Here is a 27807-nt window from a genome sequence, read left to right on the forward strand (position 1 = left end):
AGCACCACTACTGGAGCCAGACCTGGGCCTGGAACATGAGCACGACGGCACGACCCTTGGGCACGGCGGTACGACCCTTGAGCACGGCAGTACCACCCTTTTGACGACCTTTGACCTGCCCCTAAAAGAGTCAAGAAATCGATCCCCCAAAGAAAGTGAATGATCGTCCAGCCTACCATCGCTACAAGTTTACAGTCAGCGTTCATAAAGCTTAATTGCTCACTTAGTGTTTATAGCATTTACACTCTAGTGGCTAGACTCTAACTATGAGCCTTGAACCTTGGCTTGGATCGTTTTAGAGGTCAGTTAAAAAGACAATCTTCCATACAAGCTCATCCTCGCTACAGCACTTATCTTCACTACACACTTATCTTCACTACACTCTTATCTTCACCACACACTTATCTTCATTACACGCTTATCTTCACTACACTCTTATCTTCGATACACACGTATCTTCTCTATACACTTATCTTCTACACACTTATCTTCACTACATCCTTAACATATTCCTAACATCTCTTCCTTACTATACACTTTCTCCTTATTATTGCTTTACTGCACTCTTCTTCGCTACGCCCTTCATAACATTGCCCTTTACCCTCTCAAATTTTTCCACACACACACATACACACATTTCATCATTAATATATAGACAACTAAAAGGCCATTTATATGTAGTGTTGTGCCAAATTAACATATAAATGGAATATCCAAATTGTAATTAATTCCCCATAAAATGATTTTGACATGTTTACATTTGGGAATTTCGGCTCTAATGACCCCCTGCTATCACCATAACGCTGTGTTGACCTTTGTGTCCGCCGGGTTTTTCTACCTTGCTGCTTCAGGAAGTTAAGGCATTATCTTGACCCGACACCATAAAACTGATTACCCAAAATCATTTCTCTTTATCCCGCGGTGGAAAACTTTAGAAATATTCATATAATCATTTCTGCTCTGATGGTCTGGTCATATTGAACGTATGGTGGACAAGTGTGTATATATATATATATATATATATATATATATATATATATATATATTTCTATGAGTACACGGGGAAATGAAAGACGGTAAGTTCCCAAGTGCACTTTCGTGTAATAATCACATCAGGGGAGACACAAGAGAGAAATATACCAGTCAGTTGATATACAACGAAGAGACGAAGCTAGGACGCCCTTTGGTAAACAAGTGACTACCCGCATGGCGGTCGGATGCGTTCAAGTGTGTGTATGTGTGTGTGTGTGTGTGTGTGTCTGTGTGTGTTATGTACATCTGTGTTTAACAATCCATTGCACCGTCGTACCCAAAGGTCGTAACGTCGTGCCCAAAGGCCGTAATACTTATCCAAGTGTCGTACCGTCGTACCCAAGAGTCGTAACGTCGTACCTAAGGGTCGTGCCGTCGTATCCAAGGGTCGTAACAACCTGCTTAAGAGATTAAAATCGACTCCAGTTCTTCAGTTATATGTCACGCTCTGGTAACCAAAGATTCTCAAGGAAAACAGTGGTAGTGAGATGAAGGTAGAGAGAGAGAGAGAGAGAGAGAGAGAGAGAGAGAGAGAGAGAGAGAGAGAGAGAGAGTCGTCCTCGGTCGTGCAGGTCAGTCGTCTCGCAACTCTCTGTAAAGTAGATTTACTTTTTTTTTTTTTAGGTTAGGGGACGGAATCACTTCTTACCTGACCTCTTCCTTCCTTTTTTTTTTCCGGCGTTGTTGCACTGGACGGGAAAATGTGGCAGTCATGGTTCAACCCCAGACTGACTTGTTAACCAGGTGTGTGTGTGTGTGTGTGTGTGTGTGTGTGTGTGTGTGTGTGTGTGTGTGACGTATGATACTGTTTGTGATTACTTTTGTACGGTGTTAACGGAGAGAGAGTTTTACACTTGGGTAGCCCCGTCTCTTAACCCTGTATATATGTACCATGTCTATATATATATATATATATATATATATATATATATATATATATATATATATATATATGGCTTCAGTGCCTTAAAACTCGCATGAGGTAGAGCACTGGCGACAGAGAAGGTACAGTGTCGTTTCCCCGGGTGTGTCTCACTCGTGTATTCCTGCAGGTGTATCCTGGTTGATAATGATATTATCGAGATCTCTTCTGTGTCTGTTGTCATATTCTCATCACTCTGCCTTGACCGGGGTCTGATGTTCACCCACCTTTAGTGTCAGTACATATATGGTGTGTTGGTCCCCTTGCAAGCTGATGCATTCCCCAACATTTACGGGCCTTGTCGTTCACCTCCTCGCATACATTTACATCATCCGCTACACCTCTTCCCTCCGAATCCCTTAGTCTAGGTTAGGTTATCTTTTGACCGGTGATTTCCTCTTGATGAATCTACGGGTATGTCGTGGTATATCCCCTGCCTTGCTCATAACACTTGTGTTCATTGCTTCCTTGTTCCTCATTTCCTTATCTTACTTTGGTCATTCCTGTGTTCATTACTTCCTTCTTCCTCATTTCCTTAACTTTGCTCATTCCTGAGTTCTTTGCTTCCCACTTCCTTCCTCTCTTATCTTACTTTGCTCATTCCTGAGTTCTTCGCTTCCCACTTCCTCCCTCCCTTATCTTACTTTGCTCATTCCTAAGTTCATTGCTTCCCACTTCCTTCATCTCTTATGTTACTTGGCTCATACCATACTCTTTCTGTCCCACCTTCCAAACACTGGCTGGTCTATTTTCCCCGCTAGTGTTCTCGCCACAGCATAATATACCCCCCTGAACCCTCAAGCCATTCTGATACCTTTCATTGTTCGTGTTGACAACCACAGACAGACAGGATCACCTCCTCCTCCCTCCCCTCGTTTAGCTAAACAGTGCCTCACAGCCCTTCACCTCAGCCCTCCCCGTCCGGGTCAAAACAGGAAAGAAAAGAAGCGACTATACGTACGCATTTCTTTTTTTTTTTTTTTTTAACCGCTTGAATCATAAACTTATCATGTTTACCGAGACCTCGGTAAAACACCTGGTTACCATTAAGTAACCCGGGTTATCAGGTGACCGGCAAACTAAAGACTTGGGGAAACCCAAGAGGAGGAGGAGGAAAAGTAGCATCGCGTCTCTCTCTCTCTCTCTCTCTCTCTCTCTCTCTCTCTCTCTCTCTCTCTCTCTCTCTCTCTCTCCGGAGCCGGATCCCTCGTTAATGAATAGATCTGCAAAACTCCCGCCACTCTTCCCTCGCCAGTGGACTTAATTGGAGTAGTAGCCCTTTCAAGCTAACGACCGAAGGGAAAAAGAAACTATGTATGTAGCCTTAAATGAATGGCTCGTTTAGACGTACACACACACACACACACACACACACACACACACACACACACACACACACACACACACTCTAGAGACTCCGCAGTGCAGTGGTTAAGCCTTGCAGACCACCAATGAAACGGGCCTGGGTTCGAATCCTGGGAATTAGCACGTCGGCTCATAACCAACCTAGCTGCTCATCCTCCCTTATGGGGCTGGTCGATGAATGGGTGAACCTAGCGTAAACTTAGGTACGTACATGTGTGTGTGTATATACACAAGGTTACGTTATGGTATATGTGTGTGTGTGTGTGTGTATAGTGTTAAAAGACGTGGCAACAGGAGCGTCAAACTCCCTTCCCGTAACACACAGACAGTAGTTAACACACATGGACTGGTCTCCTTATTAAGCAGCAGCAGTCTTAACTTTACCGAAATGTATTCTGACATCCCGTTCAGTCGGTACATGATTAGTGGAGTGAGTAACTGTGGATACGAAATACGTGGTGGTGCTGATCAAGGACTATAGGCCCTATAAAAATATTGCACCAGCGGAAGACAACGCGGATGTAGGGAAAAGTCGTCTTGCGTAAAGGACCTTGGGCGTTTCTACGAGAGAGTGAGCTCCCTTTGAGACGAGAGAGAGAGAGAGAGAGAGAGAGAGAGAGAGAGAGAGAGAGAGAGAGAGAGAGAAGGCTGGAAGGATCGGGGGACGTGACTCTTAAGACCATCCTGGGGTACGAATGTGAAGACCATCCTGGGGAAGGCGTATATCACACGGGCCAAAAGTTCTTAAATTGCTGGCATGATTAAGGCATTTACCGAGAGCACTGTGTTATTTTCCTCCTGCGCCTCCTCCTCCTCCTCCTCCTCCTCCTCCTCCTCCTCCTGCCCAATATACCTGCAGCTTGTGGCGCAGGTAGGGTGGGGAGCAGGTGGACCGCTCGACCTTGAGTGCCGGAGCTGATAGGAAAGCCTGGCGCTGTTTTGCTGTCTGACGTGACCATCAGCTACACACAGGGTGTGTGTGTGTCTAGTCAGGACGACCAGGCCCACTGAAATGGTCATATATATATATATATATATATATATATATATATATATATATATAAAGGGAAGGGAGCGGGGGGCTGGAAATCCTCCCCTTTCGTGTTTTTTTTTCTTTCTAAAAGAAGAAACAGAGAAAGGGGCCAGGTGAGGATATTCCTTCAAAGGCCCAGTCCTCTGCTCTTAACGCTACCTCGCTAACGCGGGAAATGGCGAATAGTATGAAAGAAAGAAAAAAAAAAAAAATATATATATATATATATATATATATATATATATATATATATATATAACCAACCACAACCCAGAAATGATAATCACAAGGATAACCAGATTAACACACGTCAGGATTAACTGCCGCGCCTGGCTTACCCCACCCCAGGTAATTTGCCCGTAGTGTCAAACGCCGCAGGAATAACACTGGGTAAACAAAGCCCCGTGCTGCTGCTGCTGCTGCCTCGTATTTTCACGCTGGGGGCGAGTGACCCGTATAATCTGGCGGGAGAATAAGACTTCTCAGATAGCTCGGGTGATTATAAGATTATACCTGCTAGGATTTTTGTATATTTTCATTTTATTTTATTTTTTTCGTTCCTCCTCCTCCTCCTCCTCCTCCTCCCAGGGCCGGCTTTCTTTATCTCGTCGGGAATACAAGCGATGGGGATTAGAGCAGCGGGTAATAAGGCTCCTCAAGGCATAATGGTCGTCCGCGAGCCTTATATAAGAAGGATCTCGTCATTATCTCCTTCGTCTCATAACATGAAGGTGGTTGGCAGACCCAGCGGTCCGTTGAGAGGCCATTAGTTGTAAGGGAGGTCAGCTGGGTGTTGTGATTGGGCGGGGTGTGGCTGGTGGTTTAACTGGGTATTGTGATTGGTCGAGGGGGACTGGCTGGTGGCTTAGCTGGGCGTTGATTGGTCGTGGTGTGGCTGGTGGTTTAGCTGGGTGTTGTGATTGGTCGGGGGTCTGGCTGGTGGTTTAGCTGGGTGTTGTGATTGGTCGGGGTCTGGCTGGTGGTTTAGCTGGGTGTTGTGATTGGTCGGGGGGGTCTGGCTGGTGGTTTAGGGTTCAAAAGCCCTATAGACTGCCCGGGTGATTAAGACCGTAATGGATAAAATCTATGAGTGATATGAAATATACAATACTGTACCCATAACTTTAGTTTCCCTAATATATATATATATATATATATATATATATATATATATATATATATATATATATATATATATATATATATATATATATATCACTCTAAGGATGTTCATATATTTCATCAACATTTAAGTGCGATTAAGGCCAAAGAAAGATAAGATATTTGGATTAAAGATTATGAATAAAATTATTTCTGTAACTATATATATATATATATATATATATATATATATATATATATATATAGCAGATTGCTTGTCAGACGTGTGTAATGTAGTAGCGGGCTCAAATGACCTGATCTCATTAGGGCGTGTAAGTAACTACTCGTTCACTAGCGGTCGTTAACGAGGGCGTAATGAGAGGTCACCGTGTTTACTGTGAGCCTGAGGGATGAGGACAATTTCCAGAAGTGATCATGTGTAACGCAGAACTCTGCTTATGTAATACTTCGTGTGTGGGTGTGTGTGTGTGTGTGTGTGTGTGTGTGTGTGTGTGTGGGTGTGTGGGTGTGGGTGTGGGTGTTGTGTGTGTTGTGTGTGTGGGTGTGTGTGTGTTGTGTGTGTGGGTGTGTGTGTGTGTGTGTTGTGTGTGTGGGTGTGTGTGTGTGTGTGTGTGTGTGGGTGTGTGTGTGTGTGTGTGTGTGTGTGTGTGTGTGTGTGGGTGTGGGTGTTGTGTGTGTTGTGTGTGTGGGTGTGTGTGTGTATGTGTGTTGTGTGTGTGTGTGTGTGTGTGTGTGTTGTGTGTGTTGTGTGTGTGTGTGTTGTGTGTGTGTGTGTTGTGTGTGTTGTGTGTGTGGGTGTGTGTGTGTATGTGTGTTGTGTGTGTGTGTGTGTGTGTGTGTGTTGTGTGTGTTGTGTGTGTGTGTTGTGTGTGTGGGTGTGGGTGTGTGTTGTGTGTGTGTGTGTGTGTGTGTTGTGTGTGGGTAGATATATGTATACAAGGTTGAGACTGACGAGGAATGAACAGGTAAATAGTGATCACTGACATATGAGGCAGCATGAGTGTAGAACCCCCCACCCCTCAGCCTAACATGCAAAGAGCTGATTACTCGTCGCTAAGTACACACACACACACACACACACACACACACACACACACACACACACACACACACAGATATATATATATATATATATATATATATATATATATATATATATATATATATATATATATATATATATATATATATGAACACATGAAGAAGCTGGTATGACTACATTAATAGGATGGGTCATACCACTTGGGTTACAATGGAATAAATCCTGTGTTGGAGGTCAGAGGTCACGTAAGGTCACAGTATGGAGGCCAGAGGTCACGTAGGGGCATAACATCACGGAGTTTAAAAGGTCACACGAGTCTGTTCTCTGACGGAGGTCGGGGGGGGGAGGGGGTCATACACAAGAGGTCATACATCATTCAGTGGTGGCGAGAGGCTGGTCGAAATGTCAAGGTGGAGGAAGGTGAGTGTGAGGCGGTCGGGTCGGGCCGTGCTGGGTGGAGCAGACGCCCGGTGTGAGGCGGTGTGACGAAGGTACACAGGGGGTCGTCCACTACCCCCTGGGGGCGGCGCTCACAGCCGTGAGGGGAAACGACGGAGACGGAGGAGAAGGTGGTGTTGATGAGGAGGAGGAGGAAGAGAAGACCCGACCCTTCTCCTCCTCCTCCTCCTACCCCTTCATTTCCTCCTCCTCCGTCAGGAAGGTGCTCCTGCCGAAGTCTCCTGAGTCGCGAGCCTGAGGGAGGAGGAGGGTCTTCGCCTGAAAGTGGGACGAGAGGGAGTCTTGCACGTCTCTCTCTCTCTCTCTCTCTCTCTCTCTCTCTCTCTCTCTCTCTCTCTCTCTCTCTCTCTCTCTCTCTCATACCCATGTCGCCATCTAGTGTGGAGAGAGAGAGAGAGAGAGAGAGAGAGAGAGAGAGAGAGAGAGAGAGAGAGTTTCCAATCGATTCCTGGTGGTAACCCACTTCACGTGAGATCCTTGACAAAGCATGTTGTTTTTGTTGTTCTTCTTCTTCTTCTTCCTCTTCCTTTGGACACCTTCCAAGTCGTCTTGCGTCCTTCCTGGACACACCCCCCCCACCCCCGACTGCGAGCAAGGTCGCACAGTGACTCACTCTCGCCCTTGGCCATTACTGAGGGCAAGTTAACCCCCCCCCTCCGAGGGGAGGACCTTTGATCCGGGTCTTTGAGGGGGAGGGTTTGGTGGAGGACCTGTGAGGAGGAGGAGGAGGAGGAGGAAGAAGGCATCGGTGAGAGAGAGAGAGAGAGAGAGAGAGAGAGAGAGGCTGTAGGAATACGTCAGAGGGAACGCATCTGTCGTAGCTTCTCCCAAGCGTGGCATGTGTTTAAAGTGCGTGACTTTACTCTCATTGTTGACCAGAACGGGCCATGGGCCACAGCTGGGCCATGGGCCACACCCGGGTCATGGGCCACATCCAGGTCATTAGCCACACCCGGGCCATGGGCCACGCCCGGGCCATGGGCCACACCCGGGTCGTGGACCACATCCAGGTCATTAACCACACCCGGGCCATGGTCCACACCTGGGCCATGGGCCACACCCATCTCGAAGGCCTTCGCTCCTCAACCCCTCGAGCACGAAGTATACGACCCTTGAGCCCCGACCCCCTGACAATAACGACGGTACGACCCTTGAACACGACGGTACTACCTTTGAACACGACCTTACAACCCTTAAACACGACGGCGACGGCACGACCCTTAAGAACGCTGATATTACGTTTGAACACGACCTTACGACCCTTGAACACGACGGCACGACCCTTAAGAAGGCTGATACTACCATTGAACACGACCTTACGACCCTTGAACACGACGGCATGACCCTTGAGGGCAACGGTACGTAACCCTTTTTGGCCCGGCAGTGGACAGTGGTGTGCTGGGCCCGCCCAGCCTTCCACCTGACCTTCACAAGGCCAAGGTCAGTGACCTCAGTGTCGCGCGGCCAGGCCGACCCGCACCAAGTGGTGTCACCTGTGTCAGACAACCTCCCCCTCCTCCTCCTCCTACTCTCCCTCCACCACACCCCCCGTGTCAACTGTGTCAGACGATCTCCCCCCGTGTCAACTGTGTAAGACGACCTTCCCCTGTGTCAACTGTGTTAGACGACCTACCCCGTGTCAACTGTGTTAGACGACCTCCCCGTGTCAACTGTGTAAGACGACCTTCCCCTGTGTCAACTGTGTAAGACGACCTCCCCCATGTCAACTGTGTAAGACGACCTTCCCCTGTCAACTGTGTCAGACTAACCCCCCGTATCAACTGTGTCAGACTAACCCCCCCTCGTGTCAACTGTGTCAGACTAAACCCCCCGTGTCAACTGTGTCAGACTAACCCCCCCGTGTCAACTGTGTCAGACTAACCCTCCCCGCGTGTCAACTGTGTCAGACTAACCCTCCCCGCGTGTCAACTGTGTCAGACTAACCCCCCCCCCGTGTCAACTGTGTCAGACTAACCCCCCGTGTCAACTGTGTCAGACTAACCCCCCCCCCCACCCCGTGTCAACTGTGTAGAGAGCGAACAGGAAATTGGATTTGTGGCGAACACCCGTTGACTGAATACACACGGGCCCTTGTTAAGTAAATCTCTCTCTCTCTCTCTCTCTCTCTCTCTCTCTCTCTCTCTCTCTCTCTCTCTCTCTCTCTCTCTCTCTCTCTCTCGTTACTTGACAACCAAACACACACACAGACACACACACACGCACGCACACACGCACACACACATACACACACACACACACACACACACACACACACACACACACACACACTCGATGGTGTAGAACGTGTGTCTGTGTGTGTCGTCATGTCGACCTGAACGCTCTCTCTCTCTCTCTCTCTCTCTCTCTCTCTCTCTCTCTCTCTCTCTCTCTCTCTCTCTCTCTCTCTCTCTCTCTCTCTCTCTCTCTTTCTTCTCTCTCTCTCTCTCTCTCTCTCTCTCTCTCTCTCTCTCTCTCTCTCTCTCTCTCTCTCTCTCTCTCTCTCTCTCCACAACCCGTGACGACACGAGCCACCACGATGGCTGCGGAAATGAGACTTCCCTCCCAGGATCAACCCAGCCGTCTGTGCCACACTCGTCTGTGTCACAGTCCTCTTTGTCACGCTCCTTTGCGGCACATTTGCCGTCTCTCGCGTGTGCCACATTCCCGTCTGTGGCCGAGGCGAGGCTGCCGTCCACCCCACACACTCACGTCTGTGCTACACTACCGTCTGTGCCACGCTCCCGTCATGGTCATACTACAGTCTCTGCTACACCCCCGTCTGTCGCATTACGGTCTCTGCTACATTCCCGTCTGTGTCACACGGCTGTGTGTGTGTGTGTGTGTGTGTGTGTGTGTGTGTGCCGCGCTCAGTGTGTGTCACGTTGCTATCTGTGCCACGATCCCATGTACTGCACTGTTTATTTCTTCATCACGCTCCTCTCTCTCTCTCTCTCTCTCTCTCTCTCTCTCTCTCTCTCTCTCTCTCTCTCTCTCTCTCTCTCTCTCTCTCTCTCTCATTCTGGGTGAGGATACTTGTCGTGTTGTGAGGAGTCCTCACAACATGGTTGTGATGATCACACACACACACACACACACACACACATACACACACACACACACACACACACACACACACACACACACATACACACACACACACACACACACACACACACACACACATCAGGCACTGCCAGGTCCAGGATATGCTTGGGTATATCCGATATACTGCCGGTAGAAGGGCCAGACCAACATCCCCCCACCCCCCAAGCCACGTACAATAACCATATACGTTATATTGAGTCCCCCACACCCACGCTGGATGCTGCCACACATTGTGGCCATATTGCACATAAACCCCGGGCTCCTCCTCCTCCTCTGGCCCATACGCCATACCTCGCTGGTAATATGACCAGGACCAGGCTCTCTCTCTCTCTCTCTCTCTCTCTCTCTCTCTCTCTCTCTCTCTCTCTCTCTCTCTCTCTCAAAGTAAGGCCAGACAAGCCTCGCTTTTGGACCTGGGGGGGGTATGTGGTCTGTGTACCTATGTCTATGTAACTCTCTCTCTCTCTCTCTCTCTCTCTCTCTCTCTCTCTCTCTCTCTCTCTCTCTCTCTATCTATCTATCTATCTATCTATCTATCTATCTATCTTCCTATCTATCTCCCGCAGAGTTCCAGGTCTGCAGACTCTGCCCATATGTCTGGTAATAAAACATCGCTCACACATCCTCAGTTTTCACTCGTCGTTCCTCACCCACATATGACATTTTTATTGTTCATTTCGAATGAAAAAAAAAAAGAAAGAAAAGAAATGATAGCACTGAATAATTCTATCAGACTGGTACCCTGTATGGTAATTAAAAGCGTTCTGATGTAATCACCAGTGCACGTAATCAGTACAGTTTGACATTACAGCAGGAGAAAAAATGATATTTTTTTTTTTCATTCAGTGTATAGTGTATTCTGATTACCTTTCCCTGAAATCTTCCAGGTCCAATTTTTTTTTTCCTGCATCATTTGACTAAGGGAATATTCACTTGAACAACGTTATTATGACAGAAGGCAAAGTCCATAGTGATGATGTTGGAGTATGGATGTGTTGCGTCGCTACCCCTGTCGCAATGAGTTGGCGAAGGTGAGGGGTAGAACACCGAGAGAGAGAGAGAGAGAGAGAGAGAGAGAGAGAGAGAGAGAGAGAGAGAGAGAGAGAGAGAGAGAGTACACAGACATAGGTACACAGACCCCCAGGTCCAAGTGAGGTTTATCTGGCCTTAGTATGAGAGAGAGAGAGAGAGAGAGAGAGAGAGAGAGAGAGAGAGAGAGGCAGACGTCTTTTTCGGCCATGGCAAGACTCTCTCTCTCTCTCTCTCTCTCTCTCTCTCTCTCTCTCTCTCTCTCTCTCTCTCTCTCTCTCTCGTGGACAAGGAAGTCGAGGAGACTCGAGTATAATGCATACGTAATGAGGGTGTCATCTGTCCCCTGGGGGCCCAGCTGGTCTTACCCAGATGGCTGGCCCCGACTCCAGCTTGCTGTGTGTGTGTGTGTGTGTGTACGACCCTTGGGTGGACGACGCGTCGGTACGATCTCTTGAGCCGGATGATGCGATCTTGAGATTGACGGTCGCAAAGGTCGTTCCGCTGTACCCAAAGGTCGTGAAAACGTCGTGGTCAAGGGTCGTACCGTCGTGATTCTAAGGGCGTACCGTCGTGCTCCAGGGGTCGTACTGTCGTGCTCCTATGGTCATACCGTCGTGCTCCAAGGGTCGTACCGTCGTGCTCCAAGGGTCGTACCGTCGTGCTCCAAGGGTCGTACCGTCGTGCTTCAAGGGTCGTACCGTCGTGCTTCAAGGGTCGTACCGTCGTGCTTCAAGGGTCGTACCGTCGTGCTCCAAGGGTCGTACCGTCGTGCTCCAAGGGTCGTACCGTTGTGCTCCAATGGTCGTACCGTCGTGCTCCAAGGGTCGTACCATCGTGCCCAAGAGTCGTAACGTCGTGCTCAGAGAATTCATGTATTTACATATTCACACATTTCTAAATCTCTTGACCACATTCTTTTTCTTCTTTAGATAACTTGAACTTTCCACTTTCAATTACATATTGGTTTACAATTAGACACAATCTACAATAAATGGGTTGTGCAATAACCTTCCTTTTTTTTCTACATATAAAATTATATATTATTCTTTGATACGCAGAGGTGCTTGAAATCTATTTATTGTTTTGACTTAAAGATCGTGGGCAGAAGCGGTGGAAGAAGACGCACAAGAGTATCGAAGTGAACAGCAGTTAGGTGGGTCATGTTGGAGAGAGAGAGAGAGAGAGAGAGAGAGAGAGAGAGAGAGAGAGAGAGAGAGAGAGAGAGAGTCACATGCTAAGCAGATTAATTAGAAAATAACGGCGCCAGAGAGTAGGCGGGACTACTCTATTATTTAGATGCCAGAGACGTACACAAACACCCTCTCTCTCTCTCTCTCTCTCTCTCTCTCTCTCTCTCTCTCTCTCTCTCTCTCTCTCTCTCTCTCTCTCCCACCCCCAAGAAACCCTCCACCACCTTTCCTCCTCCTCTCCAACAAACGCCTCCCAAAATTCTTCCAGAACCCAAAACTCTTCCTTTCTAGTCGACACTACTACAAAAAAAAAAAAAAAGGAAACCTCTCCCTCAAGCCTCTCCCAAATTCTCCATCTTTCAAAAATCCGTCGATATTCATTGCTATAATTTCATGGCCAGCCAGGCCCACCTGATGGTAGAAAGAATGTCATTAAGTATCAATTTCTGGTTTTAATTACCAACGGAGCGTTCCAATGATTGAATCAAACCACCTCAGTCACCCATTGCACACACACACACACACACACACACACACACACACACACACACACATTGCAAGGGGCTAGAATGTCGAGATTTATTTTTGTCTAGTACGTAGACACTGAGATGAAGTCAATACTGAGGGAAAAAGGAGATTAAAACTACCGAATCGGCAACGTTGAGCACTGAAACCAGACGTAAATAATGAAATGATTTCTATAGTAATTTATGTTTTTTTTCTATTTTCTTTTGGTCATATATATATATATATATATATATATATATATATATATATATATATATATATATATATATATATATTCTTTATGTAATAATTTTCACTATAAATTGGCAGTTTGCAACGGATAACTATTTAAAAAAAAAGAAATAGATAAATATTGATATCTGCTTAGCGTTACTGTAATGATTACCTAATCACCGTAATGATTACCTCTGATCATGTCATCAAACCGTGTCGAGTCAACAAATGATCATTTCGTGATGACTTAGCCCGTATAGCCATGAAAAAAAAAGAAATAAAAAGTAATTTAACTACTTTTGTTTTTACAATAAAAGAAAATGTAAAAATCTTTGGGAGTGACTTCGCTAAACATGCCAAATGAATGTGGGCTAATGGAGCGGGACACGGCCGGATCAGGGGACACACCACCACACACCACCCCGGGTAGGTGGGTGTGATGGGATAAAACCCATAAACTGAAAGCAATACATCCGTGTATGATGGAGCAATTAACAAATTGATGGACAAGGAATTTTCCACCGAGGCAATATCCGTTCAGTAGCGGTGCCCTAAACCCAATTTATCTATCTATCTATCTATCTATATTATCTACCTATATCTGTATATATATATATATATATATATATATATATATATATATATATATATATATATATATGTATATATATTATTTATTATCATTATTTCTTTTACTGTACTCAGTCGCTGTCTCCTTTCGAAGTCACATCTCGTGTTTCTCTGTTGACAGCGGCTTTGGTTTGATCGTCCAGCGCCCTCTAGGATGACCTGCTGGTCTTCTAGAGTATGGAGTCCACATTCTAGGTCGTCTTCCATCTAGGGTCTACATTTCAGGTTGTTCTGGAGGTCCTGTATTATCTAGGGCCCACATTCTTAGGTCTTCCAGGTGGTTTTCTCTAGGGCCCACATTCTAGGTCCTCCAGGTGGTTCTCTTCTATCTTGGGCCCATATTCTAAGTCTTTCAGGTGGTTCTCTTCTCTGGGGCCCACATTCAAGGTCCTCCAGGTGGTCCTCCTGTACCTAGGGCCCCACATTCAAGGTCCTCCATGTGGTCCCCCTGTACCTAGAGCCCAGGGAGGCGTTGTTCTAGAGGCCTGGTGGGTGCTATCCTCAACACATGTTCCATAAATCATGCTAATGTGCCCTTAAGAAGCCCACACTCCCTCCCTCTCCCTTCCAGCGTTGCTCCTCCTCCCTAAATGTAATATTATTATTATGCGTCTCGTTATTTCCCTCTGGTCTTCATTGGAAACTCATGACAATATATCTTGAAGAGGACGACTGGTCGTGGTAGAGGGACGTCTTGTCGTGGTAGAGGGACGTCTTGTCGTGGTAGAGGGACGTCTGGTCGGGGTAGAGGGATGTCTGGTCGTGGTAGAGGGACATCTGGTTGTGGTAGAGGGACGTCTGGTTGTGGTAGAGGGACGTCTGGTTGTGGTAGAGGAACGTCTGGTCGTGATAGAGGGACGTCTGGTTGTGGTGGAGGGGCGTCTGGTCGTGATAGAGGGACGTCTAGTCGTGGTAGAGGGACGTCTGGTCGTGGTAGAGGACGTCTGGTCGTGGTAGAGGGACGTCTGGTCGTGGTAGAGGGACGTCTGGTTGTGGTAGAGGGACGTCTTGTCGTGGTAGAGGGACGTCTGGTCGTGATAGAGGGACGTCTGGTCGTGGTAGAGGGACGTCTGGTCGTGGTAGAGGACGTCTGGTCGTGGTAGAGGGACATCTGGTTGTGGTAGAGGGACGTCTGGTTGTGGTGGAGGGGCGTCTGGTCGTGGTAGAGGACGTCTGGTCGTGGTAGAGGGACGTCTGGTCGTGGTAGAGGACGTCTGGTCGTGGTAGAGGGACGTCTGGTCGTGGTAGAGGGACGTCTGGTCGTGGTAGAGGGACGTCTGGTCGTGGTTCAAGGACGTCTGGCAGCGGTGGAAGACCTCACCATTAAGCATCAAATTCATCACATATTTTCTCCTCGCCGAAGCGAGGGGGTTGTCGGTCATCGTGAGGCTAGGGTCAGGTCACCGTCATTAAGGGGGGTCAGGTCACCGCCATTAAGGGGGGTCAGGTCACCGTAATCAAGGGGGTTAGGTCATCATAACGAAGGAGGAGACTCGACTCAATCATAGCGTTACGTCATCATACTCAGGGTGCTTATCTTGTTGACCCAGTAATGAGGCGATTATGTAATTAAAGGCAGGCGGAGTCCCATAGGACTAATGTATATATATATATATATATATATATATATATATATATATATATATATATATATATATATATATATATATATACACACACACACACACACACACGGTTATATATACACAAGCCTTGTACAACTAATTAAGTCTTTCAAAAGTATTCTCAGGAGTTAATTATTCAGTCCATCATTCTGACAGTCTCTCTCTCTCTCTCTCTCTCTCTCTCTCTCTCTCTCTCTCTCTCTCTCTCTCTCTCTCTCTCTCTCTCTCTCTTTTTGTTCCACTCACACTAACACCATTTTCCTTTGACACTCGACGTATTCTCGCTCTCCTTCCATTCACACTCCCAGCTGTCAAAAGATTCCCTTTGCCTCACACACACACACACACACACTACTCACTCACTATTCCTATATCGAATCCTTCCATATTTCAAAGTGTCTTAACCGGCCTTAAGTACCTCCTGGTTTTCTTAACCGGCTTGAGCACCTCCTGGCCTTACAACCACCACCCACCATCCCCTGCTGGTCGTGTCGTAACCCTACGTCCTGGCTACACCTCCTAGTCCTTCTCGGCGTCTTGCGTTGTATAATAGTAGCTAAGCATATTTTTTTCTACGTTGTGTCTCATTCCCCCCCCCCCCCCCCCCCCCCCCCCCCCCCCTTTGCACAGACGATGTCTGACTTCACGTCGCCCTACATCATCATACAATGTTTGGAGTTTGTCTGGGTCCCCGTGCGGGTGGATGTCGTTCTCCCCTTTCACTCGCCTTCGTTGCCCAGGTGGTTCGGTAAACTGTGTGTCCCGTGTTGGGTGTGGCTTGGTATCGTAGCTGTACGTCTTGTATGTGTGCTGTTGTACGTCTTAACTACTGGACCAACACGGGGCCCTACATCTCCTGTTTTTGTCCACAGCCTTTTTTCTTCTGGTTTGTTTACAACGCGTGCTTCAGTTGTCTTGCCGTCTATACAGCCTCCTCTTTCCCGGTCTGTTTACAGTTGTTTTCTTACCCCAGTGTTTAGAAACCGCTTCTACATCTGGGTGACGTAAGCCCCTCCAGCCACATCTCTTTATAGACTCCTTATATAGAAATTTACGGGGGGACTCGACCTCCCATTACCTTGAGCAAACTTTTACTTCCAAGATCTACTTAAACCCAGACCACTCTCGCCTCTCATTCAGGTGCTCTGGATTCTCTTACTTCCAGCTTGCGTAATCTCTTAGCCCTCTCAAGTACACGTGTACGACCCTCGAGCATGACGGCACGACCCTCGAACGTGACGGACGGTATGGTCTTCGAACGTGACGGTACGACCCTCGAACGTGAGGGACGGTACGACCTTCGAGCGTGACGGCACGACCCTCGAACGTGCTCAAGAGCCTCATGCTCAAGGGTTGTACAGTCGTGCTCAAAGGTCGTACCGTCGTGCTCAAGGGGCGTACCGTCATGCTCAAGGGTTGTACCGTCGTGCTCAAGGGTCGTACCGTCGTGCTCAAGGGTCGTGCCGTACTGTCGCGGGACGGGCGAGAGTGCAAGACGACCCCGAGCTCTTGAGTGTGGTGGTCGTGGGGGAGAGAAAAAAAGGAATAAACACCAGGTCGTACAGGGAAAGTCTCTCAGCAAACAAGACAATAGGATAGAGGAAAGAAAATGGATGGTAATGGGAGGAAAAAGTGAAATAGGAAGAAGAAGAGGAGGAGGAGGAAGAGCGTGGAAGAATGAGGAGAGTCTCTTCTCTGCTCCTCTCCTTCAACCACTCAACCCCAGCCTTCAACCCTCACTCACTCCCCAGCACCCACGAGGTCCCCTTGGTCGGGTCAGGATTGTCCGACAGCTGCACGCCCAGAGGAGGTCGTCTCTCCCTCAATCGTTTGATGATCGCCCGACCGCCCGTCCGTCCGCCCGTCCGTTCGCCCGTCCGTCCACCCGTCCGTCCGTCCGTCCGTCCATCCATCCATCCGCCCACCCGCCCGTCCGACCGTCCGTCCGTCCGCCCATCCGTCTGTCCAGCTCGCCAGCTGGCCCTGTAGAGAATATCTGATAATATTTCTGGCAGGAGGACGAACAAACGGGCCTACCACAGCTGTAGGGAGGAGGAGGAGCAGCAGGAGGAGGAAGAGGTGGGTGGTGGTGGTGGTACTACTACGCGCCTGCGCAGGGGGAGCGAACGAGCGAGTGAGAGGGAGAGCGAGGCGTGAGTGGTGAGTATTGAGGCAGTGACGGTGCAGCGGCCGGGTGAGCTGGTGTGATATTGTCGGCGGTCTCCGGCCGGGCCAACCCGCTCCCTCCCTCCCTCGCCTTGTGAGTGTGAGTGGGTGGGTCTCCTCTCCTCCATCCCGACCACCGTCGCCCCCTCCCCCTCCCCTCTTTCCCGCGCGGACGGACGCGACACCGACGTGGGGGGGAAAAATCTTACGACGGACGGCGTCGCCTGACGTAAACTTCTCTTTGGACTCTTGTGTCTCTGTTGCGTTCACCTTCCCTACCCCCCTCCACCCCCCAACACACACACACACACACACACACACACACACACACACACACACACACACCGATTACGTTAATCATGTCGACTCGCCAAGCGATGTCGTAGCGTGTGGACGGGCGCTGGGCGGGGGGGAACATACCACACCCCCATTGTAATCTCCCGTCGCTCAGGTTGCGACGGAATTATTTCCGACGCGGGGTGACATTTTGAAGCCAAAGGCCCAGGTGGCTCTCGACCAACACGACACCTGGAGAGCGAGAGAGATAGAGGAGACAAGAGATGTGAATAGAACTTTGAAGTGACAATTGGACTGTGCGTAAACTGTGGTGATTATTGTGAACACAGAGAGGGTGAGAGAGTAAGATAATGTGTGAGGCCCCCCCTCCTCTGTTTATGTGTTGGTTCGTCTTGGTAAGGAGAGGAATACCCATCTGTTGTCGTGTGTGTGTGTGTGTGTGGATGCCAGCAGCCCACGTGTGTGTGAGACAAGGGGAAAAAGACAGCTACCTGGGCCAGTGGAGGGGAATGTGACAGCCACAATGGTGCTGGTTCAATGCGCCGCCGTTGTTGGTTGGTGGTTGCCTGCTGCACCCGTGTGTGTGTGTGTGTGTGTGTGTGTGTGTGTGTGTGTGTGTGTGTGTGATTATGATTTGTGTGGTACAATAAGAGAGAGAGAGAGAGAGAGAGAGAGAGAGAGAGAGAGAGAGAGAGAGAGAGAGAGAGAGAGAGATCTTTACTCTCGTGTTGCCCCGTCTTAACCTTGTGTATACGTACCACGTCTCTACTTTTATATGTATACACACACACACACACACACACACACACACACACACACACACACACACACGCGCGCGCGCGCAAATATATATATATATATATATATATATATATATATATATATATATATATATATATATATATATATATATATATATATTTGAAAGGATCACAATTTTGCGCGTGATCAAGTATATTCCTATGAGTCCACGGGGAAAATGAAACGCGATAAGTTCCCAAGTGCACTTTCGTGTAATAATCACATCATTGGGGAGAGACAAGGGAGAAATATAACAGTCAGTTGATATACAACGTAGAGACGTTTTATATCAACTGACTGTTATATTTCTCTCTAGTGTCTCCCCTGATGATGTGATTATTACACGAAAGTGCACTTGGGAACTTATCGTGTTTCATTTTCCCCGTGGACTCATAGGAATATATATATATATATATATATATATATATATATATATATATATATATATATATATATATATATATATATATATATATATATATCCTCACCCCCTCAGAAATGTGCGACTAAGTAATGAATGTCATAACAGATGGTACATTACAACTGGCGCTTGTAATGGAACAGCTGACATCAGAGTGAACACTGAACACACCTCCTCCTCCTCCACCTCACGAGAACACGTCACAGTTGGTGCAGTGAACAGCCTCACAGTTGGGTGTGTCACCACCCTACCACTACCCCGTACCAGTGAACGTTCGGGTGCCGGGGCAGTGAAACACTCGTATCATTCAGTGAAAAATTTTTCATCCATCCATCTCCACACCACCCCTTTTCCTCCTCCCTCCCTCCCTCCCTCCCTCCTCCCCCATCTTCTCAATCAGCAGTGAAAAAAACAACAAATAAAAACTTCCTCAATATGAATGGTGACGAACCTTCGAGTGAACAGTGAAAAAAAAAAAACGCCTTATGGAGAGGCAGTGAAATCAGTGAAGACTTTCTCTGCCTGAGCAGAAGAGGCATTAGACGAACGCAGTGAAAGCAGTGAATAAGAAGGTAAGCGAAAAAAAAAAAAGTCAGAATTACGTATTTCACCGTAAAATTTAAAGGATCATTTCAGTGAAAAACTTGTCTCCCCTTTTTTTTTTTTTCCTCCCCCGTTGTTGTTGTTGTTGAGAATGAACGAATGTTTGTGATAATGCGTCCGAGCGATGTATTGTGAGATGCCTTGTTTACGAGTGAATGTGAAATTTTGAAGAGAGAGAGAGACATTCCCCTCATGGGATCGGGCTTGGGATGTTATGTGGGACGGGCTTGGGATGGCCGTGGGATGGGGGTCTTTCGCTGAATATTTTTATGAGAGAGAGAGAGAGAGAGAGAGAGAGAGAGAGAGAGAGAGAGAGAGAGAGAGAGAGAGAGAATACCTTCTTCAGTCAGAAAGCCCGAGTCATTTATGCACGAGATGCCAGCTGTCTGCTGATTGGTCGAGATGATCAGTGACTACGCCCATGACGTCATTAATCATGGGGGGGTGGGGGGGTGTACCGAGGTTATGACTGGGACCCCCCCTGTCGTGACGTCATTAATCAGGGGACGTCAGGCGATTGGTCGAGGTGATCAACCGGTGTGGCCGGCCATGCGTCGTTAATCAGGCGTAAGAGATATAATAGATAAGGCATAGATAAGAGGCAATTTAGAAAGGAATATATATATATATATATATATATATATATATATATATATATATATATATATATATATATATATATATATATAAATATATTTCACCCTATGAAATTTAGGAAAAAATACCTATTTTTTTTTATTAGTTTTAGAATTAAATTGCCTTTTTTTGTATTGTTTTTAAGACACAAGGAAGAAAAAAATTCCGTGTATTTGACCAAGAAAAATTATTCTCCATAGAGTTTCAGAAATATGGCCAATTCTTTTTAAAATAAATTTTTACACCTTCAGATAGAAATGCCTCATTTTTAACTCTGCCAAACGAAATTTATAAATTTGAAAAAAAAATCCACTCATTAATTTCAGGAGAGGAATCCCCCTTTATGTAGTTTTATTAAAAGAAAAAAAATAATCCCTTTACTAACACTCAGAAGAAAAAAAATCATCCATTTTGACAGTAGAAATTTAATGTAATCAGAGAGTGAGAAAAAAAGGTAATCGACATTTTTAAGAAAATATTATCATAAAATTTTAGCAAATTCAGATTTTTGTCTCCAGGTTTATTCTATGACGGATACATAGAGAATATCACATGAATGGTGTTCAACATCGCCATACATGATGTCAAAATGAACATGAAGAACAGGAGTTATTCAGAGAACACCAGTTGTTCACAAGGAACACCAGTTGATCACGAAGAACACCAGTTATTCACGAAGAACACCAGTTGTTTACGAAGAACACCAGTTGTTTACGAAGAACACCAGTTGTTTACGAAGGACACCAGTTGTTCACGAAGAACACCAGTTGTTTACGAAGAACACCAGTTGTTTACGAAGGACACCAGTTGTTCACGAAGAACACCAGTTGTTTACGAAGAACACCAGTTGTTCACGAAGAACACCAGTTGTTCACAGAGAACACCAGTTGATCACAGAGAACACCAGTTGTTCACGAGGAACACCAGTTGTTCACCCTTGGGTGTGTGACACAAGAAAAAAAATGGGTTTGTAATTGTTTTCCTCCCACGTCCATCCCTCTGGACTTAAGGAAGAAATTGCCGGCCGTAAGTCATATAATGACGGGCCGTAGCAAAGTTTGTAGACACGTTGAGGCCTGGGAGAGAGAGAGAGAGAGAGAGAGAGAGAGAGAGAGAGAGTTATTGCCGTCAGTAAATATGTCTGGTGTGTGTGTGTGTGTGTACATGATTCAGTTGAGACTTATTAAGATTAGTTTAGATCCATACTCATGTGACACACACACACACACACACACACACACACACACACACACACACACACATTATTATTATTATCATTATTTCTTTGTTCTGTTCATATGTAGCAATACTGGCATAACATTGGTGTCAGTTCCTCTAACGCTGTGTTCTGTGTCGACTTCGCTGTATCCTTCAGGTCGGCTCAGCTTGAGCGTGCGCTAATCTGACCCTCGAAGCTTTGCCAATACAGCCAAGCCGAGGTGACGACCAAGTCCGAATCACATTTGCGTCGAGACAAACGTTTATCAACCATATGCCTAGCAAGGGCATCGAGAATCATGCGAAAGAAACGTTTTTTGGGGATAACGGTTTTGGGCGATAACGTTTTTTAGGGCGATCACTGCTCAGAACCTTATCAAACGTTTAGGGATAACGTTTTTTGGGGGCGATAACGTTTTTTGGGGCGATCACCGCTCAAAACCTTATCAAACGTTTAGGGATAACTTTTTTTTGGGGGGCGATCACTACTCAAAACCTTATCAAACGTTTGGAGGATAACGTTTTTTTTTGGGCGATAACGTTTTTTTTTTTTTTTTAGGGCGATCACTGCCTCACAGTCTTATGTGATCTTATCTCCGGTCCTCGCGCGACGACGGCACACACGTCGGCACGACCAGTCGCTCGTTCAGTCGCTCACAACATCAGGGAGGAGGGGGAGGAAACATCACAACTCACAACATCAGGGAGGAGGTGGAGGAGGGAACATCACAGCTCACAACGTCAGGGAGGGGGAGGAGGGAACATCACAACTCACAACATCAGGGAGGAGGGGGAGGGAACCTCACAGCTCACAACATCAGGGAGGTGGGGGGGGGAACCTCACAGCTCACATCATCAGGGAGGAGGGGGAGGAAACATCACAACTCACAACATCAGGGAGGAGGGGGAGGGAACATCACAGCTCACAACATCAGGGAGGAGGTGGAGGAAACATCACAACTCACAACATCAGGGAGGAGGGGGAGGAAACATCACAACTCACAACATCAGGGAGGAGGGGGAGGAGGGAACATCACAGCTCACAACATCAGGGAGGTGGGGGAGGGAACATCACAACTCACAACATCAGGGAGGAGGGGGAGGAAACATCACAACTCACAACATCAGGGAGGAGGGGGAGGGAACATCACAACTCACAACATCAGGGAGGGGAGGGAGGGAACATCACAACTCACAACATCAGGGAGGTGGGGGAGGGGGAGAACCTCAAGCAGCAGGCTCGCTAACAACAAAGCAAACTCCACCGTCCAAAAGGAAAGGCAAACAAAAGCTCAAGGGTAAACAATGCGTTGTTAAGGCTGCGCCGGGAGGGTAAACAAGCGTGAATATATAATGCCTGGCAACGCGTCGCGTTTAGCTGATCCTCCGCTCAATAGATGGCACTGAAGCGCCCGGCGTCTGTAGGTAGGGAATCACCGCCCTGGACGGTAAACACATTTAGGTATATATATATATATATATATATATAGATGGCTGACGACGCCACTCCCTCTCCTTTCGTTGCTCCTCCGCTCGCTAGGTGGCGTTGCGAAGCGCCCGCTATGTGTCGCAAGAATCACCACACAGGACGGTAAACGCGTCTTAATGTATGATCCCAGACAAGGCGACTCACTTAGTTGGTCATCCGCTCACGAGATGGCGTTGAAGCGCCCGGCGTTTGTAGGTAAGAATCGCCACCTAGGGCGGTGATGGCTGACGGTGCCTCTCGGTTTTAGTTGCTCCTCTATCCAACAGATGGCACTGGCGCTCCGGGCATCCAGGGTTATATGAATCACACGTGAGGGAGATAGCCAGACATACACGATCTCATGATGCTCGCCAGCATGTCTCCTTTAATAACTCCTCCGCTCAATAGATGGCGCTGGCGACGCCCGTCATACTGGGGGGTTAGCAGAAAAAACACAGGCAAATGCATGATATCTGACGTTTTGTGTTTCGTTACTCCTCCGCTCAATAGATGGCGTTGATGTACCCGTGAGGCGTCCGTTGATCGAGATGCCTTAACCCCCAGGAAGGTAAACGTGTGAGTGAATACATGTAAATGTATGCATCATGTCTGGCGAGACGCATGGTCTTTAAAGTTGCTCATCCGGGCGGTAGATGGTATGAAGCCCGCCCACCCGTCCGCGGAGTAGAAATCATTACCTCAGGAAGGTAAATACGCGTGAATATTTAATGCCTGGCAAAACGTCTCAGTTTCGTGCCTCCTCCGCTCAATAGATGGCACTGAGGTGCAACGGCGTCCGTGGATACAAATTCCTCCCCCGCCCACCCCCTAAACAACCGCCACACCGGATTACCGTGCTTATGACGGGTGGTCATTAGGTCGGAGAGGGCGAATGGCCAAGAACATACTCTTACCCCCCCCCCCCCCCCCCAAGCACTTCGTTTCCAAGTCGCTGACTTTTTCTATGTAGTATTCTCTCTCTCTCTCTCTCTCTCTCTCTCTCTCTCTCTCTCTCTCTCTCTCTCTCTCTCTCTCTCCTCCTGCGATTTGCGGGGGGGGGGGGGGGAGAGTTCCCCGACGTGTGTGTGTGGGTGTGTTATTCTTGTTACGTTACCAAGCAACGTTGTGTACTCTTATTATTGCGTTACGAACGTGTGTGTGTGTGTGTTATTCTTGTTACGTTACCAAGCTGATGTTGATCGTCGTTCGTTATCTTGTCCTTCTCACGGTAGGCAGGATACGTCTGTTATCGTCCTTACGTCACGACCAACGTCACCAACAACCCCCCCCCCCCCTCCTTAGGTCGAAGAAAACGTCTCGCAGGATGAGAAAGAAAAAAGGAGTGAGAGAGAGAGAGAGAGAGAGAGAGAGAGAGAGAGAGAGAGAGAGAGAGAGAGAGAGTCCAAGATAGACAGACTGGTTGACGATGCAGAGGATAGGATAGAGGGACAAGAAGAGAAATGACTTGTTTTTGATTCCCATTTTCCACTCTACGTGGAGGAGGAGGAGGGGGGGGGGGGGTAGTCCTGCACTGGTGGGGGCCCCGCCCCCTTCTTTACTATATCATGCAACTCTATCTTTTTGTCCTTAACTCCTGTGTGACTATCATGCAACTCTATTTTTATTTTCTTCCTTAACTCCTGTGTGACGTCTGCATTCCCAATTCCGTTACTTAGATTATTCCCATCATCGAAAAGTGCGAGGGTGAAGACGACATGTTTGGGTAGAATATCTCGACCTCCCCAAGTGTGTGTGTGTGTATGACAGACATTAAGATGGAAGTCTTAGCGAATCCTCCTCCTTCCACAGTGACCCATCTTCATCATCTAGCAGTTTTGACCCATCTTCATCATCCAGCAGTTTTGACCCATCTTCATCATCCAGTAGTTTTGACCCCTCTTCATCATCTACCAGTTTTGACCCATCTTCATCATCCAGTAGTTTTGACCCCACTTCATCATCTACCAGTTTTGACCCATCATCATCATCTAGCAGTTTCTCGGGCTGGACTTTATTATCCCCCTTCCTCACCACCGCTCTTTACATGGGTCTATCACAGAGGCCTTGCGGTAGCCCACCACACAATCCACACCCACCATCCATCCATCCACCCATCCAACTCGTGTATCATCAACACACAGTTCACAGGGTCATAGACGCAAGACACCCGACCTCTGAAATCCCCACTGCTTCTCAGTTAACCCTTAAGATGGACTCTGACATTCCACGGTTTTCTGGCGTCTGGTTGTGTATCGGGTGAAGGGGAAAAACATATTATGTCTTGCGAGGATAAGATAACGGTAGAGTGACCTGTGAAAAAGATGTCAGCTTTTCTCTGGGGAAACGGGAGGTGCGTGTAAACTTCACGTAAGAATGTGTGGGTGAGATTGCGTTAATTGCTACACAGCTGGGTCTCGATACACAGCCTGGTCTCGATACACAGTCTGGTCTCGATATACAGTCTGGTCTCGATACACAGTCTGGTCTCGATATACAGTCTGGTCTCGATACACAGTCTGGTCTCGATACACACCCTGGTCTCGATACACACCCTGGTCTCGATACACAGCCTGGTCTCGATACACAGTCTGGTCTCGATACACAGCCTGGTCTCGATACACAGCCTGGTCTCGATACACAGTCTGGTCTCGATACACACCCTGATCTCGACGCACAACCTTGTCTCGCTTCACACCCTGGTCTCGATACACACTCTGATCTCGTTACACACCCTGATCTCGACGCACAACCTTGTCTCGTTACACACCCTGGTCTCAATACACACCCTGGTTTCGATACACGACCTGGTCTCGACACACGACCCAGTCTCGACGTAACTGTCACCACCTCGTGTATATAATAGCACTTGGATTCACCTGGTTCCTTTACACCATCGTCAGGTATGGTTCCTAACATGAGATAGCTTACCATGTGGACCACTGGATTCCCCGGGTCTTACTCCTTTAACATGCCTCGTTCCGAGAACCAAGTCGGACGCGCCATGTGGTTCACCTTGCCCACGTCTGATCTTGAAACTCCAGCTGTTCCTAACGCCACCGAGTATGTACACTGTCTCTGATGGTAGGTAGGGAGGGTCATATCTACCCTCATCCTTCACATATTTGTACCTTCCCCAACTGTATTCTGTCATGTTCTCCAATGATCTCTCTCTCTCTCTCTCTCTCTCTCTCTCTCTCTCTCTCTCTCTCTCTCTCTCTCTCTCTCTCTCTCTCTCTCTCTCTCTCTCTCTCTCTCTCTCTCCACGTTGATAAACAGACCACTGATTGATTAGCAGTCAGAGCAATATGGTAGCTGGTCTACCCAACTGCACGCAGTCTCACAGCTTTGAATTGAAAGTCATCTTTGGTGTTTGTCTCCCCCCCCCCTCATGTTTTCGTCTGCGTTTACCCAACTGTAGTGACCTGTTCTCCGTGTTCTATCTGTTTAGAAAACTGTATCTGCCATGTCTTTAGCCACTGGTGAGTTTTCTTAGCTCGATCGCTTCCTGCGCTATTGATTCTGTGGTTTATATGTGGTCTTCTTTTCGGTCCCAAATTCTATCTTCATTCGTTCCCTCACTTTTCGTTTATCTCACTCGTTTTCTGTGTCCATTTCACTCGTTTTCTGGGTCCTACGGTAGTGATTCAACCCCCTCCATGTTTCCCATTCTCTCTCAAGTCTCCATTTCCTTCTTCGTGCACCCACCTGAAAACATGCTGTCAGTCAGTCCATATTTTCCCTATTTTTTCCCCTCATATTGGACTTATTTATTCCAAGTCATTAATGGGCGACTCCATCTGGATCATCCTAAGCAGGTTCAAAGGAATCCGTGTTGTATTTCCCGGTTTCTGTCTCTAGGATCTGTTCCTTTCCCCAAGTTACTGTTCTTAGTCCCTGTTCTTCAACCCCAGTATTATATTTTCCTGTTCTCTGTCCACTGTATCTTGTAATGCTGTCTGATTTCTGTGTAATGAGCAGTTGCTTTGATTCACCCATGTAAAAGTCTGCCACAGAAAACCCCCCTCCATGATCCTTCTCTGTGACTCTTTCGTCTACCCTGACCCCCTCTTCTTCCCTTAGGCAGATACCTTCCTCAATCCTTTAAATCCCTTTTGATACTGTAATCCATAGACGCTAAGGTATTCATCCACTTATGATCTTTTTATACTTCTCTTTTTAATCTACAGTTTCCAGAATTTTCCCAGCCAATTTAGGTTGCAGTTGTTTTAATACTTTAATACGTGTTTGATCCTCTCTCTCTCTCCCTTGCGTTGTAGAATTACCGAAATCTCCCTTGTTTACTCTCTAACGTTCCATCTTGTCTGTACTGGTAATTGTTTTTAATCTCCCACTTTTCTTGCCTAGCTCCGCTGATGATAATTGTTTCATTCTCCTGAATAATTACCCCCACCTATGATTCCTCTCTACGCAAACTTTCGGTATAAAATGTGATTACAACTTCCGTGGCCAAAGTTCGGGTCGGTCCAGCGTTGGTTATTTACGCTGGTGAGAATGTTCGCCAGCCAGATGTTTGCACCGAGAGTGATCATGTTGTAGCGAAGATTTGAAGCGGCGAATCGTGGTCGGAGATGATGTTGACGCGTATCTCAGTTGCCTGTTAGCGATAGATGACGAAAAAAAAATTTTTTTTTTTCATGTTACGTTTCTCTTATTTTTTTTCCCTATGTTACTTATTTTTTTTTATTTTTTCCCCAGGCATAAGCTTCGCGTAAGTCACATTTCCAGATTTTCCACTTCATATTTAGGTTAGTAATTATGGTAAGAATGATCCAGGAAAATATGGCATGTGTCTTCGAGTGACCGGCTGTTGTCAACAAACCGCCCCCAGCATCCAGTCTGCTGTGCTCTGCCGTTAAACTTCCGCCACAGTGAAGTACC

General features: G+C 47.2%; 1 protein-coding gene across 8 annotated transcripts in view; it reads left to right on the forward strand.

Annotated features, from left to right (window-relative positions):
• Positions 1–27807, forward strand: part of LOC139767286 (uncharacterized) — a 398565-nt gene that overhangs the window by 199625 nt on the left and 171133 nt on the right. For 2 of the 8 annotated variants that reach the window (XM_071696483.1, XM_071696485.1), the window contains exon 1: positions 19048–19555. The exons of 3 other annotated variants lie outside the window; for them this stretch is intronic. The gene's annotated coding sequence lies outside the window, so the exon portion shown is untranslated. Of the gene's footprint in view, positions 1–17486; positions 17559–19039; positions 19556–27807 lie in introns of those variants that run through there. 3 more of the 8 variants (XM_071696478.1, XM_071696486.1, XM_071696482.1) reach the window with 3 other exon arrangements.

The sequence above is a fragment of the Panulirus ornatus genome, chromosome 59 (genome assembly GCF_036320965.1).
Source record: "Panulirus ornatus isolate Po-2019 chromosome 59, ASM3632096v1, whole genome shotgun sequence".
NCBI classification, from domain to species: domain Eukaryota; kingdom Metazoa; phylum Arthropoda; class Malacostraca; order Decapoda; family Palinuridae; genus Panulirus; species Panulirus ornatus.